At 33.5% G+C, this 13,727-nt stretch overlaps 1 long non-coding RNA gene across 1 annotated transcript in view; it reads left to right on the plus strand.

The window, feature by feature from the left end:
• The first annotated feature begins 3,252 nt into the window (after positions 1-3,252).
• Positions 3,253-13,727, plus strand: part of LOC129226436 (uncharacterized) — a 96,773-nt gene continuing 86,298 nt past the window's right edge. The window contains exons 1-2 of the long non-coding RNA XR_008580785.1: positions 3,253-3,385; positions 11,501-11,722. This is a non-coding gene — a long non-coding RNA (uncharacterized LOC129226436). The remainder of the gene's footprint in view (positions 3,386-11,500; positions 11,723-13,727) is intronic.

Genomic DNA, 13,727 nt, shown 5'->3' on the forward strand with positions numbered 1-13,727 from the left:
TCAAATCCAGATTTCCCCAATTCCCTTCCAACATTTCCCCAAAAAGCGATGTTTTCTTTCAAAATTCCCCAAATTCAAAAATTATTTTTCCACTAATATTTTCATAAAATGAATCGACTTCCTCCGATATTTTTGTCTTTTGGAAAAAAATTTTCCCCCCAAATAACCAAATTTTCTTATAAATTTCCTCAACTTTTTTTTTTCATTTTCGCTTTTTTTTTTTTTTTTTTGTCTTCTTAATCTTTGTCTTTCATTATCTTTAATAATAATAAAGCTGAAAGTCTCTCTGTCTGGATATGTCTCTGTCTGTCAGGATCTCTGTGACGCGCATAGCGCCTAGACCATTTCGCCGATTGAAATTTGGCACAAAATTAGTTTGTAGCGTAGGATGTGCACTTCGAAGCGATTTTTGGAAAATTGGATTTTGTTCTTTTTCGATTCCAATTTTAAGAACATTTTTCCGAGCAAAATTATCATAAGATGGACGAGTAAATTACTAAGCCATCATACGTGGAACCCTAACGTGGGCAAGCCAATTGGCGAGAAATTCATCATGCATTATTTGTTAATATACAGGGGAACCAAAACACCATTTAATTTTCTACTGAGGGCAAAGCCGTGCGGGTGCAACTAGTCATAAATACAAGCGCCTGACCGAAAGATAAGAAATAGACAAATGTTTTTTTTTCTACTTGCATTTACTACTCTGCTTCTGTATGTACATTTAAACTATGATTTTTGTATATATTTATCCAATAACATTCTTCACCACACTTATTTTTACCTGTTTCACGTATCAACTAGTTACTCAAGCAGAACATTAATGCGAATTCCGTAGCAAAATATTCCACATAATGCGAAATGCGAATTCCATAAAGTTTAGCAAAGCTAAACCAACGCTGTTTGATACAAACAATGTAACTACTACTTTTTGTTGTGAATCTAAATACGAATAAAAATCTTTTTTCCCCCGAGGTTTTTTCTTTCCCCAGGTTTTCCCCAAGAAAAAAAAATTTTCCCCAAAGAATTCCCCTCAAAACTCATTTCCCCAGAGAGCACCAGATTTTCCTAAAATGGGGAAATGTCCCCCGATCTGGCAACACTGCTCGCATTAGGTGGCTGGGCCACATATTTCGATATGAAGATACGCGCGCGCGTTTCCCACAAAAAGAATCACCTTCTCCAACATTGAGGGAAAACGCCGAAAAGGAAGACCCCCATCCAGATGGCTGGATGGGGTTGAAAGGGATTTAAAAGTAATAGGAGTGAACCCATGGAGGGCCATTGCACGGGATAGGGCTAGATGGAAAAAACTTGGAGAGAACGTCTTGGCCAGAACAGCAGCACCAGCGAAAAATAAGAATTTACTAGTTTCATTAAATCATTGAATTTTATTTAATCATTACAAAGGTACTCTTTTTCTCGAAACATTTGCTTTACTGTAGCATTCCCCCCCCCCTCAAGTTTATTTATGTTAATTTGGTTTGGTATGGAAATACGACGGCTTTCTGATTTCCACACACGTAAAATTTTTAACTCTGATTGCAAATGTACAACACTGGCCAAGGTATTGCAAATTTGAGAAATTGATCTATTTTTTCAAAATAAGCTACCAAAAATAGTGCAACTGGTATTATAAACTTCAACTTAAAGAGCAAGAAATGAAGTTTGAGGAAACAATGAATGAAATTTAGCACCGGGGGAGGGGGGGGGGTATAGCAAAGAAAGTGTTGCCAATCTTTTTGGATTTCATGCCTAAATGTGATGTGATCAAATGAGAGGCTGCCCAAAAAGTTCTGTTTTTCGGACTAGTAGCACTCACTTATTATTTTTTCCACATTATTTTTTCCATCTTTATTTCATTTCATGTGAGATGAGACGAAATGAATTTCAATTTATGATAACATAGAGTTTTATGAAATTTAATGATTATTTGTGTTCAATATCTCAATCATATAATGTTTTTGAACAAATTTAACAATTTGGCATAAAAAAGTATCAGTTGAATTAAAAAAAAAAAAAAGAGAAAAACTTTGGTGTCTCGTGATTGAAAAAAAACGTTATACTTTTCAAACTTGCAATGTTATTGTCTAGTGTACTGTACAATATCCACTGCTTATGAAAATAAATTGTTGTTCCGCTAAGAGCCCTGCATTAGTTGCATAAAGGTTTTATACTTGCTGTCATACCATTTGTATTTCAACTTTATTTTGGTCTCCCCTCTTTCTTTCCTTTTTGTTTTTTATTCTAAAGCAAACGATAATTTACTAAAAATCAACATTGTTTTAGAATGAACTTATACTTTTGAAACGAAGTTAAAACCAGACTTGGCAAATTAAAAAAAAAAAAAAAAAAAAAACTCCAGAATGATCGTCTGCTATTAAATAAACCAGACTAATGTAAAAATATTCTGGCAACAGAGAGAAATGTAAATAAATTTTTAGTTCTAAAGTCGCTTGAGGTTAAGTTTGGTTTTGCATTTATTGTTCTTTCCTGGAATAAGATCATAAGACTGAAGGTAAATTATTTTATGTTATGGGTGTAAATAATTTTCATTTCAGTTTAAATCCTATAAGTTATGTTTTTAAGAACCTGCTTTTAGTGTTTAGTAGACGTTGACACTGTCCTACGCACGCTCACTGCCACAACAACTTTATATATTACATTAAAATTATGTTTCTCATAGATAACAGTTACGTTGTATTATTAGCAATAACAATCTATTTAAGAAACTCAATTTTCAGAGAACCACACTTAATACTCTGGAAACAATTTCTCTTGCTAAAAAGTTCAAACGCTTGTTAGCTACGCTTTCATAGTACTTGATTAACTCGATATTATTCATTTCCTTTTTACTTGAAAGTTCCACAGCTGAAGTAAAATAAAACATCGCACTTGTAAAAACGTCTAGAACGAAAAAGTAATCTAAAAGTCAGTTTCTTTATCATCAAACTTTTTAACTTCCTGTTTAATAAAAGACATTGAATAATTTTGGCCCCAAAACTCATTTCCTGCAATTAAAAGCGGAAGTATTCTTCAACTGCTAGCTGTTTCGTAAAGTATATTTGTAGCCAATTTGTTCCGTTTTTTCTTTTATTGAATTAATGTTTCATTTTCACTCATTAATATTTATGAAACTCTGCTGTATTTCACATTATTTCTTTTAAAACTCGTTTTAGACCAATGATACAAGGCATCAAGAAGGAATATTACTACAAAGTTAGTAAAACCTTCCGTTTTTTGAGCAAAGCTTTTAAGATACACTTAGTACTCGGGCAGTCAGCGCGAACATTGTTTCTTAATTAGAGAAGTCTTAAGAAAATTTGTTAAAATTTCTTTCAAATAAAACCTTACATATGAAGCGTATTCGTTAGTTTAACATTATGTAAGTATTAATTTTTGTTATAATATTTTTCTTTATTCATTTTCAAGTTTTCTGACGCTTTTTGTTGGTTTTCCGTCCAACAGGTATTGTTCGCTCAAGAGTAATATTTTTTCTTTTTGCTTCTGCAACATTTTCATCGAACTGCTCAAATTCCGGTTTTCAGAAAATGATGTAAAACACTGCATATAATATATACAAGCAAGCATAACTTCAAAAATACAAACGTCAAAAATCCGAAGCGTCGGAATTCCGAACACACTCCCATGATGATTTAATAACTGCTCGCCGACAATTGTTAAGGAACAGATACATTTCGCGAAATAAATAATTAAATTTTATGATTGAAGAATTGAAACTAATACATATACAATGGAGGTGGAGTGTTATTGTATTATATTTATTATGCAAAATGGTTAGAATTTCACCGCATGGGAAATCTTTACTAATAATAAAGCAGAAAGTCTCTCTGTCCGGAGGATGTCTGGATGTCTGTAGGATGTTTGTAGGATGTCTGTGACGCGCATAGCGCCTAAACCGTTCGGCCGATTTTCATGAAATTTGGCACAAAGTTAGTATGTAGCATGGGGGTGTGCACCTCGAAGCGATTTTTCGAAAATTCGATGTGGTTCTTTTTTTATTCCAATTTTAATAAAAAAAACTATCATAAATTACGAAATTATCATAACGTGGAACCGTAACATGGGCACAAGCCAATTGGCGAGATACGAAATTATCATAACGTGGAACCGTAACATGGGTACAAGCCAATTGGCGAGAAATTTCACCATACATTATTTGTAAATATACAGGCGAACCAAAAGACCTTTAATTTTTCTATTACGGGCGAAGCCGTGCGGGTGCCACTAGTAAAAAATAAAAGGTTTGGTAGAGTAACACAAAAAACTCTCCAGTTCAAACAATGGGAGCAATCTTGTCAAGCCGTATATTTTGCAGGGACAGCAAAAACTATGTTTTTTCCTAGCGCTAACGATAAATAGTTTTCCTTTATATCTAGTAAACACGTGGAGTCAACTATTGGTATAAAATTTGAAATTGTAGTTACATATTGTAGCATTATGTAGTGTATTGCATGTAATGAACAGGTATGTACATACATACTGTAAAATCACTTTGATTAAATGGCATACTATTTTAATAAACGGAGTTAACTTTTTGTTAAAAAATGTAAAATAGTAGTTACTACATATTGTATTTTTATGTCCTGCATTGCAAGTTATGAACAGGTACATACATATTGTTAGAATCACTTTGATTAAACGGTATATTATTTCAATAAAAGGTATTTTCTTGGTTATTTTCAAAAATTCGAACAATTTAAAAATCCGAAATGTCTATGGTTTCATTAGTTCAGATTTTTGACGTTTACTGTATTTGGAACAAGAGGTTCCGTCAGGAAAACGTTAAGCTCAGAGACTTACCGAAAGTGTAAATAGGTTGATTACCGCAGCTGCAAACCATAGCAATATTAACAATAAAAATATTCGCTTGTGTTTTGAGAGGACATTGAAACGAAAATGAGAGAGAAAAGAAATGCATATATATAGAGTAATACTGCATTGGTCAGGTAAAGGATAGTAAGCTGCAATTTTTATTTTATTTATTTATTTTTTTGCCTTTTCGTCATCTATTGTACGTTAACTTTTTGTACAAGTTTGCTCATTTGGTTTCTGCTGGGAAAAAAGCACGAAAATAATGTCTAATTTAAATATTTCCCAATACAATCAGACCTCGATATAAGGTCACCCCTTGGGACTTCACGAAACTGACCTTATAAGCGGGTTGACCTTATGACCTACTCATATATATTCATTGATAAATAAACATTTAATTCATTAAATCACTTCAAAATTTAATACGTTCAAAGCTATCACTTAATTAGGTTATTATAGTTAAATTGATTTGAATCAATTTAAATTTTTGGAATCAATAAAAAATTTTGAAATTATTTTTTAAAACTTTCATTTAGAGTAAAGCTGCATTCAAATATCCCCAAGCAAACAACTGATGTGCAACTTACCTTACTTAAAATTGTCATTAATACAAAACTAATGTCTTTTTTCTTTAATTTAAACAAAATGGTTTCTAATTATTTTCTGAAAATTTCTTCAGCTTCTCATGGTTGGTAAAAGAGTGCAATATGTACACGCTGAATGCCCGCATTACTGCTTCATATTTTAGTATCACTGTCGTAATGCTCACTTGCTACTGCATTCTGAGCACTATTTGCTACGTTAATAGGAAAAACGACTTTTCACTTTTTATAGATCGTATATCGCGGTTAATTCTTGGAAGTGAATCTGTTAGGCACTGAAATCATTCAAAGAAATCTGACCAAAGTGACCTTATAAGCGATTAATGTATTATGACCTGACCATACATCCGATAATACATGACACAGAATTCCTATTCAGTGAGCCGGGACTTTAGAAAAGTGACCTTATATGCGGGGTGACCTTATATGCGGGGTGACCTTATATGCAGGGTGACCTTATAAGCGGGTGACCCTATATCGAGGTCTGATTGTAGTTAGTATTGTTTCCAAAACGCGTTCCTTTAAATATCTCGAAAACACATTTCTGCAAATACTGCCGTTTATCTACCCACGACAGAACATTTCGTCTCCTCTAAAACTTGCGCTGTTATACATAAGATACAAATGAAAATTTGATCCACTCTCGCGATAATTATGACGAAAATTGCAGCTCAGTAGCTTGCAAAAGATGCAGGATTTTCAATTCTTCCCCAACACGTGCTTCCTCCTACATAACAGTTTCCAGCGTATAAGCGCACGCCCGAGAACACATTTCCTTCAAAATACTGATTAAAAGTTCTCGGTTGCTCACTCCAGGCGAAGCCATGATTAATGAATAAGTATGCTACACCTCGAGACCATTAATTAAAAGAATAAGCACTTAAACTACTTAATGAATTTAATTAATTATCACGGGTTTTGAATCTCTGACGGAAGCGTAAGATCATGCAGAAGTGTTGAAGAGAGAAGAGCTCTATCCAATGAGCTCTCTTTCTTTGGAATGGTGTGGATTTTGATGACAGCGACACGTGGTCTTATTTGAGAAATTGAAATGTTGAAGGAAGTGGAAACACTGTGTGTGTTTCTCTCATTTGTTTGAAAATCGTCGTCCTTTAAAGAATTTATTTTTCCTGTACGAAGGAAATAGCGATGAGATATGAATTTTAGAAATTTGTGTTTTATCAGTTTCAATAATGTATAACGCTTAGAGCAAGATGGACTACGAATATTGATGAAATTATTACAGAGTTGATAGTAATAAAGAAGAAGAATTGTAAAAAAAAAAAAAAAAAAAAAAAAAAACTAATAATAGTCATATCATAGAGAAGCGTTGAAGAGAGAAGATTTGTATCCAATGAGCTCTTTTTCTGTAGAATGATATGCGTTTAGATGACAACGACACGTGCCTTTATTTTAGAAATTGAAATATTGAAGGAAACGGAAATATTGTTTTTCTCCTATTCATTTGAAAACCGTCTTCAACATGGGCCTTATTTTTCCTGGCGTTTTTTTTTTTTTTTGGTGGATGAGGGCCGTTAAATGAATCAAAAAGTGTACCAGAAGGTCCTTTTAGAAGCTGTTGTTCTTCTGTAAGCTGCAAAGCACGTCAGCAATGTAGACTGGACTAAGAAAATAGTGCTGAGATATGAATTTTTAAAATTTGTGTAAAATCAGTTTCAACAATGTATAATTCTTAGAGCAAGTTGAACGACCAATATTAATGAAATTATTACAAAGTAGATATATCAATCAAGAAGTAGAATTGTAAAAAAAAAAAAATAGATAAATCACGGAAAGTGTTAAAGAGAGAAGAGCTGAATCTAATGAGCTCTTTTTCTTTGGAATGATGTGGGTTTTGATGACGACACGTGGCTTTATTTTAGAAATTGAAATGTTGAAGGAAACGGAAATATATTGTTTTTCTCCTATTCATTTGAAAACAGTAATCAAACAAGGGCCTTATTTTTCCTAGCGGTTTTTTAGCAACGAGCTATATAAAAATTTCTACTTTATCATTACGCAAAAAAAAAAAAAAAAACTTTTCAAAATGCTTCTGACATAATTCTCGCTGATTCCTACGAAAATAGATCATCTGAGTTCAAATATGAAGTCCCCATCACGTCACACCTTCTAAAAACGGTAACCCCCCATTTTTTTTAAATTTCAGTTTTTTACAGTTTTATAGCAATTATTTTTATTAGAAGGGAAAAGGAACAATATATTAGCCATTAACATTCATACTCTTCTGAGGGTCTAGAGAGGTTGCAAAGTTCAAAAGCTTGAATATTTTGGGAAATTTGAGAGACTCATTGGGGGTATTCCCCTCTAAAATATTTTAAAATTCATCAAAATCGATCTTCTTTTGAAGGGGTGTTTCACAATTTTTTCATTTATTTTTCAGCATAAAACTGGAGCACTTTGACTCACACCTATAATCCCCATGTTCAAAAATTTTTTTTCACGTTATAAGAAAAAAAAATATATTTCAAAAATACTGGAAGATTCGGCATTTTGAATGTCAGAGTCGCGTAGATCTTCAGTAAAGAACCTTCATGTGTTGTTCAACTTACAGACATAAATAACATTAAAATGAACTTAAGTACGTATAATATTGCAGTATTGTATATATTAAATTTAAAGGGGTGCACTGCCCTCATTGTTGTTCACTGCATCACGAAGTGATAAACAATGGAGCCGGTGCATCAATGAAATGTGCATAAATATATAATCTAACATTGAGCGGCTAGTGGCGTAAATGGTAAGACGTTGGCCTTCTACGCCCTGGACACGGGTTCTGACCTGAGATTGTCAGTCGGTGGAATTTCGAGATGCAGCACCCATGTTGCATGACTAAATACTGAGATGCGACTATACCATGCAATGCTTCAAATGTTTTTTTTTTTTTTTTTTTTTCATTTCTTTTAGAGCATGAAATTTTTTTTTTCGGACCTGGAGCTCATAAGAGGGAGTCTTATGTTTTGGTTTTGTGACGAAAAATAAGTGAAAATATTCCAAAACAGACTCCTAGAAAAAAAGATCGGTTTTGATGATTTAAAAAAATATTTTTCGGGGGGAACACACATATCAATGTTTCAACTTGTTTTCTTCGTGCTTTTGAGCTTTGCACCTCTCCAGTAACTCAGAAGAATGTTAATGGCTAATATAATGCTCCCTCCCCCTCCAAATAAAAATAATGGGCTATGAAACTGTCGAAAACTAAAAAAAAAATGGGGGCTGTCGTTTTCAAAAAGTGGGACGTGAAGGGGAAAAATGGTTGTCATATATAGATTCAGATAAGAATCAGCAAGAATTATGTCAAACGCATTTTGAAGGTTTTTTTTCATTCTAATTTTAATTTTTTTATTTTGACCGCGCAGTGTAACATATAATTGATTGAGGAAGATTGAATACCAATAATGATGAAATTATAACAACATAGATAAAAATAGTTAAAGGAGAAGAAGAAAAAGCAAACATAATAAAAGTACTTTTAAATGCAGTGTCCTTTTGTTTCAATGTCAAAAAGCGAGAAATTTTAAATTATTTTGATACTAGTGACGTATGGCCTTTTCTGAGAATCTGAAATGTTGAAAAAAATGGAAACACTAGTTTCTCTTATTTATAGAAAACGTCGTTGTCACTGTTAAACATAGAGCAGAAGTTTGAGTTCAAGTATTTTGTCACACCACACCATTAGCTTTACGTTACCTGCTCATTTTAATACAAGTATCTGTTTTTTTTTTTTTTTTTCGAAATTTAGTTTAACCATACGCACCCCCCTCCCCACTATGGTCTTTATTATTAATATTTTATTTTAGTTTGAAATTTTAGCAGCATTGAAAGTAAACTTTGGCGAAACTACGGCCTACGTAAAGGAAGAATATTTACTATTTATTAGTGATTACTAAAAGATTTCCTTTTATAAAACAAGGTACCTTTTATAAAACATACTGAGATTTTCTATCTCTAAATTTCCAAGTAGTTCTACTAAAAAACTTTTTCCGCAAAATAATCTCCCAGGAAGGTACTGAGATAACTGACCGACGAATATGAGCAGATCAGCACACATATTTCTACCTAAACTCTGATATTTTTAACTTTAATTTTCCATCACATTTGCGTTCGCATAATTAAGTGTTTGATTACTTTAAATTAATAGAAGAAACTGCTACTAAACTGAAGTATTGTATGTATGTGTGAGTCAGGGCCGTAGACAGGGCAGTTACCGTCGCGTCGGGACAAATCCTCCCCCGAAATTTTAAATTCTCTCCAAAATATAAAGAAACGAAGACAATCTAATCAAAACTCTTCCTTCGATTCCTCCTTCACTATCACTTGGCCTTGTAATACAAATCTTCTTTCATTCAGACCTCTTCGCCCCTCCTCCCACACCACCATACAAATTAAAAAAAAAAATAATCAAAAAGTCCTCATTTTTTCACACCTTGATCCATTACTGATTGCTAATGACTCTTGTTACGGATGGCATTTTAAAAACATTCTTTGATATACACTTCAACAAGAGACATAACATATTTACATGATCAAAACTATCATTTTTAATCCTATCATACTTCTGATTACTTGCTTAATTTTGTAGATTTTAATAAAGTAAGCTTTAAGAATAGTAATTTCTTTTTTGAGGTGGTGAGTGTAGATTACTTTTCAACTGTGACTATTTCACTTATTTGCGTGAAAGTTATTCTAAAAGCCCCCGACGCATGCATTTGTAATTGCAAACAAGTAATAAACACTATCAAATGTCATAGACCGTAAAAGCGTACGCAGTCCTCTTATTTTGTGAACTCCCTAATAAATAATTTCGATGGAATATAAATTAGTTATCAAATATTAATGAAGTAATTAATTAAAATAATTATTTTATACGAATTTTTTAAATACATTGTTTTAATTTTTGCAAACAACATAATAAACATAATTTTTAAATGCTATTTTCCCACTTGATTACATGTCCTGGAACCACCTTTGCTTCGACCATGTCCCTTCCCGAAAAAATATCCTGGCTACGGCCTTGGTGTGAGTGCTAGAAAACTTCCAAAAGCATTGAAGGTCCGCTGGTCCGAGGTCAGTAAACACCGATTTGAGCAACTACACTGTAAAAAAAAAAAAAAAAAAAAAAAAAAAAAAACTGCCCGTTTACTAGAAAACCTTTAAGAAGTTGGACTTCTATAAAGAGTTCTAGCAACGATCCACTCAGCCCGGTCCAGACCTTCTTAATAACTGGAAGTCGGACCCATACAAAAATCGAAATTTGTTAAGATAAAATCTATTGCTTTGGGGGAACTTTTAGTACTGTTTTCTCAGCGTTTCTTAAGAAGAAGCTGTATCGTAGCTGAACACCTTTATGAAAACCCACTTTCTTAAAGATTTTCTAGTAAGACTAAAAGACTTAGAAAAACTATTATTCGTTTCTTGCAGCAAACAAGAAAATTACCGAACTTATTTCTGTTTTAATTGACCACGAACAATTTCTTTTTGAATGATTTTTTTCAATTTGAATGCTATAAAAGGCAACTTTTTTTTAAAAAAAGTTTTTTAACCCATTAAGCATTTTACAAGCAGTAACAAGAGACAGAAGTGGATATTTTTTTTTCTTTTTAATTCTTTTATTACTTTATTTTTATTTTTATTACTTCTTTTATTTATTTACTTAGTTTTCTCATCACATTTACGTAAATATTTTAATTTGTATCTATATATACATATTTCCCACGTTGGTTGGTTGTAAATGCTTACATACGTCATCCCATAATCTGTTAAATTTAACATTGTTGAATCTGTAGAAAGGAGTATCTGTACAATCTGTTCGTATTTAATTTAAAAAAAAGGTAAACGTGCATTTTTTTACTTTTTTTTTAGTCTACGATATGAAGCTCAGAATTCAACAGGCTCAACCAGTCAATATCGCCTTTGACAAGTAGTCGATTGCGGTCAATCGAGCCATTTGATATTATATATTTGCATTTTTTTTTAATTGCGTTATTTCTGCATTTAAAATAACTTTGTGTATTAAAGCACTTTTTTTCTTTTTTTGTTCTTAGGTTTGGAATTCAAATGGAGGATCTTCTTTCGAACTTATATTTGACCTATCCAATCATAAGTGCCTTATGGGTTGCTTCGAAATTCAAAGTTAAAGTGATTTCTGATTGATTACGGCATGATATGAAGAAGTGCTATACCAATGAATAACGCCGAATCTTTGTTCGAGACTCTGCGCTGCATCTTTGGGTCTGATACCTTGCCACAGGGAGGCTAAAATTCAGGTAAATTGTTTTTTGGCTATAAGATTTATTTAATGTTTTGAAACTCTAGAAATTGAACTTTGTTAGCAACAATGGGGTCGTTTCCAAAATTTTGAAAGTATTTTTTTCTGAAAGAGCATGCTTAAAAATCTAGGATCTGACCTTTTTTAAAATACTTTGTTCAAGTTTAATATTTTTAAAAACTTACTTAAATCTCTGCGCTTTCATTGTTTACACTTCTGTCGTGTGACATCACAAATGATGAAATGCCATTCAATGTTGCCATTCACAGAACAAAATATTTATTTCGCATCTTTACTCACGTGTATTGGCAACGGTATGGTTGATAACAAGCGTAGAGCGCAATATTTAATTCGCTTCTTGATTAGCATAACGTGGAAACGTGGTAGAAAGATGCGCCAAACTGCATCGTTTGTGACGTCATAAAGACCGCGCCTTGTTTTCAAAATCGGACATTTTAAAAAACAGTAAACAGTAAAAAACAGTTAAACAATAACTGTTGGGAAAATGAAAGTATTTTCTGGGTCCATGTTATTTTTTTCACTCATTCTATCAATTTCAGTGACTAAAAGTAGTACTTTTGGCTGAAGGAAACAACCCCATCTTTAAAACATAAATGACTTGCGAAAGAAAATAGTTTAAAAGTTTCCGTAGAACATACTTCATATTAAACTCTTCTAAATGGGCCTATCATATCTTCTGCGAACATTTTATAGATTACGTGCATAACTTTCTAAATGGATAAAAAACTTTTTAAAACTGGGAGCACACTATTGAACGATGCAGGCAAAGAACACTTTCGTTTTAAATCTAACATTAAGCTTATGAAGTCTTAACAAACAGGTATTGATTAAATTGTCGCGCTAATTGTACTGATAATCTTCTATTATAAAAATATATAAGCGTATATTCTTTTATAGTCATTTCATGTATTATTTCTATTTTACGAACTATTCATAAGGAATCTTTCCCGTAATAAAACAAATCTGCCCCGTTTTTACTTTCTTCTATATCTAATATATAGAAGAAAGTATTGGATTCGTGCAAATTTTCGAATTTCGAATTTTGACGGATTCGAACGTTTTGAGGTGTACTGAGTCCATTTCGACCATGTCTGTCTGTCTGTGTGTGTGTATGTGTGTGTGTCCGTGTGTGTATCACGTCTGTGTGTGACCAGTTTTTTGTGGTCGCTCTACAGCAAAAACTACCGCATGAAATCGAACGAAATTCGATACACAACTTGTGCCCATTGGTTTTTGGCGCGAATTCCTCCAAGGGGGGTGGAGCAATGGGACGTTTTTTGAGTTACGCGTGCTTGCTATTCCTCAGGAAGTAACTGGCGGAATCAAACAAAATTTGGTCCACATGTTGCCCCTAACAGGAGCAGGTGCTAAATCAATTTTGGTGTCAATAGCTCAAACGGGGGTTGAGTTATGGAACGTTTTTTGTCGTCAATTGTGACTGCTATATCTCAAGAAATAACGAACAGAATCAAACAAAATATTTTGACAAGTAGCCCTTAGAGTGTATAAGAGCTGATTTTATGTTGGTGTCAACAGCTAAAAAGGGGGTAGCGCAATCGCCCGTTCTTTTTTCCATTGTTCCCTATCTCAAGAAGTAATGCTACGTTCTAGTTGAAATTTGGAATATATGTGAATCCATACGTAAACAGGCTTTGGTTCAATTTTGACTCCAATCGCTCCAAGAGGTGTTGATTTTTTTGAGCAATCACGATTGCTTATTGTTCTCATTTGACAGTCCTTGACGTTGGGATTATTTTTCAGCTTGGACCAGCAGCACCACCGCCCACCGGCGCGGCGGCGGCACGGCTGCTCTGTTCCTGAGCACTGTCCCCCGGAATCCACTTCTGCTGGGTGGTGGCGTCCATGTCCTTCACACGCATGCTCATACACACTCGCCAACGCGTGAGCGCCTTTACACACACACGCGTGGCTACGTGTGTACACAGGCGTGCACTACGTGCACGCCTGTGTGCACGTAGGCC

Source organism: Uloborus diversus, chromosome 7 (genome assembly GCF_026930045.1).
Source record: "Uloborus diversus isolate 005 chromosome 7, Udiv.v.3.1, whole genome shotgun sequence".
NCBI lineage: Eukaryota > Metazoa > Arthropoda > Arachnida > Araneae > Uloboridae > Uloborus > Uloborus diversus.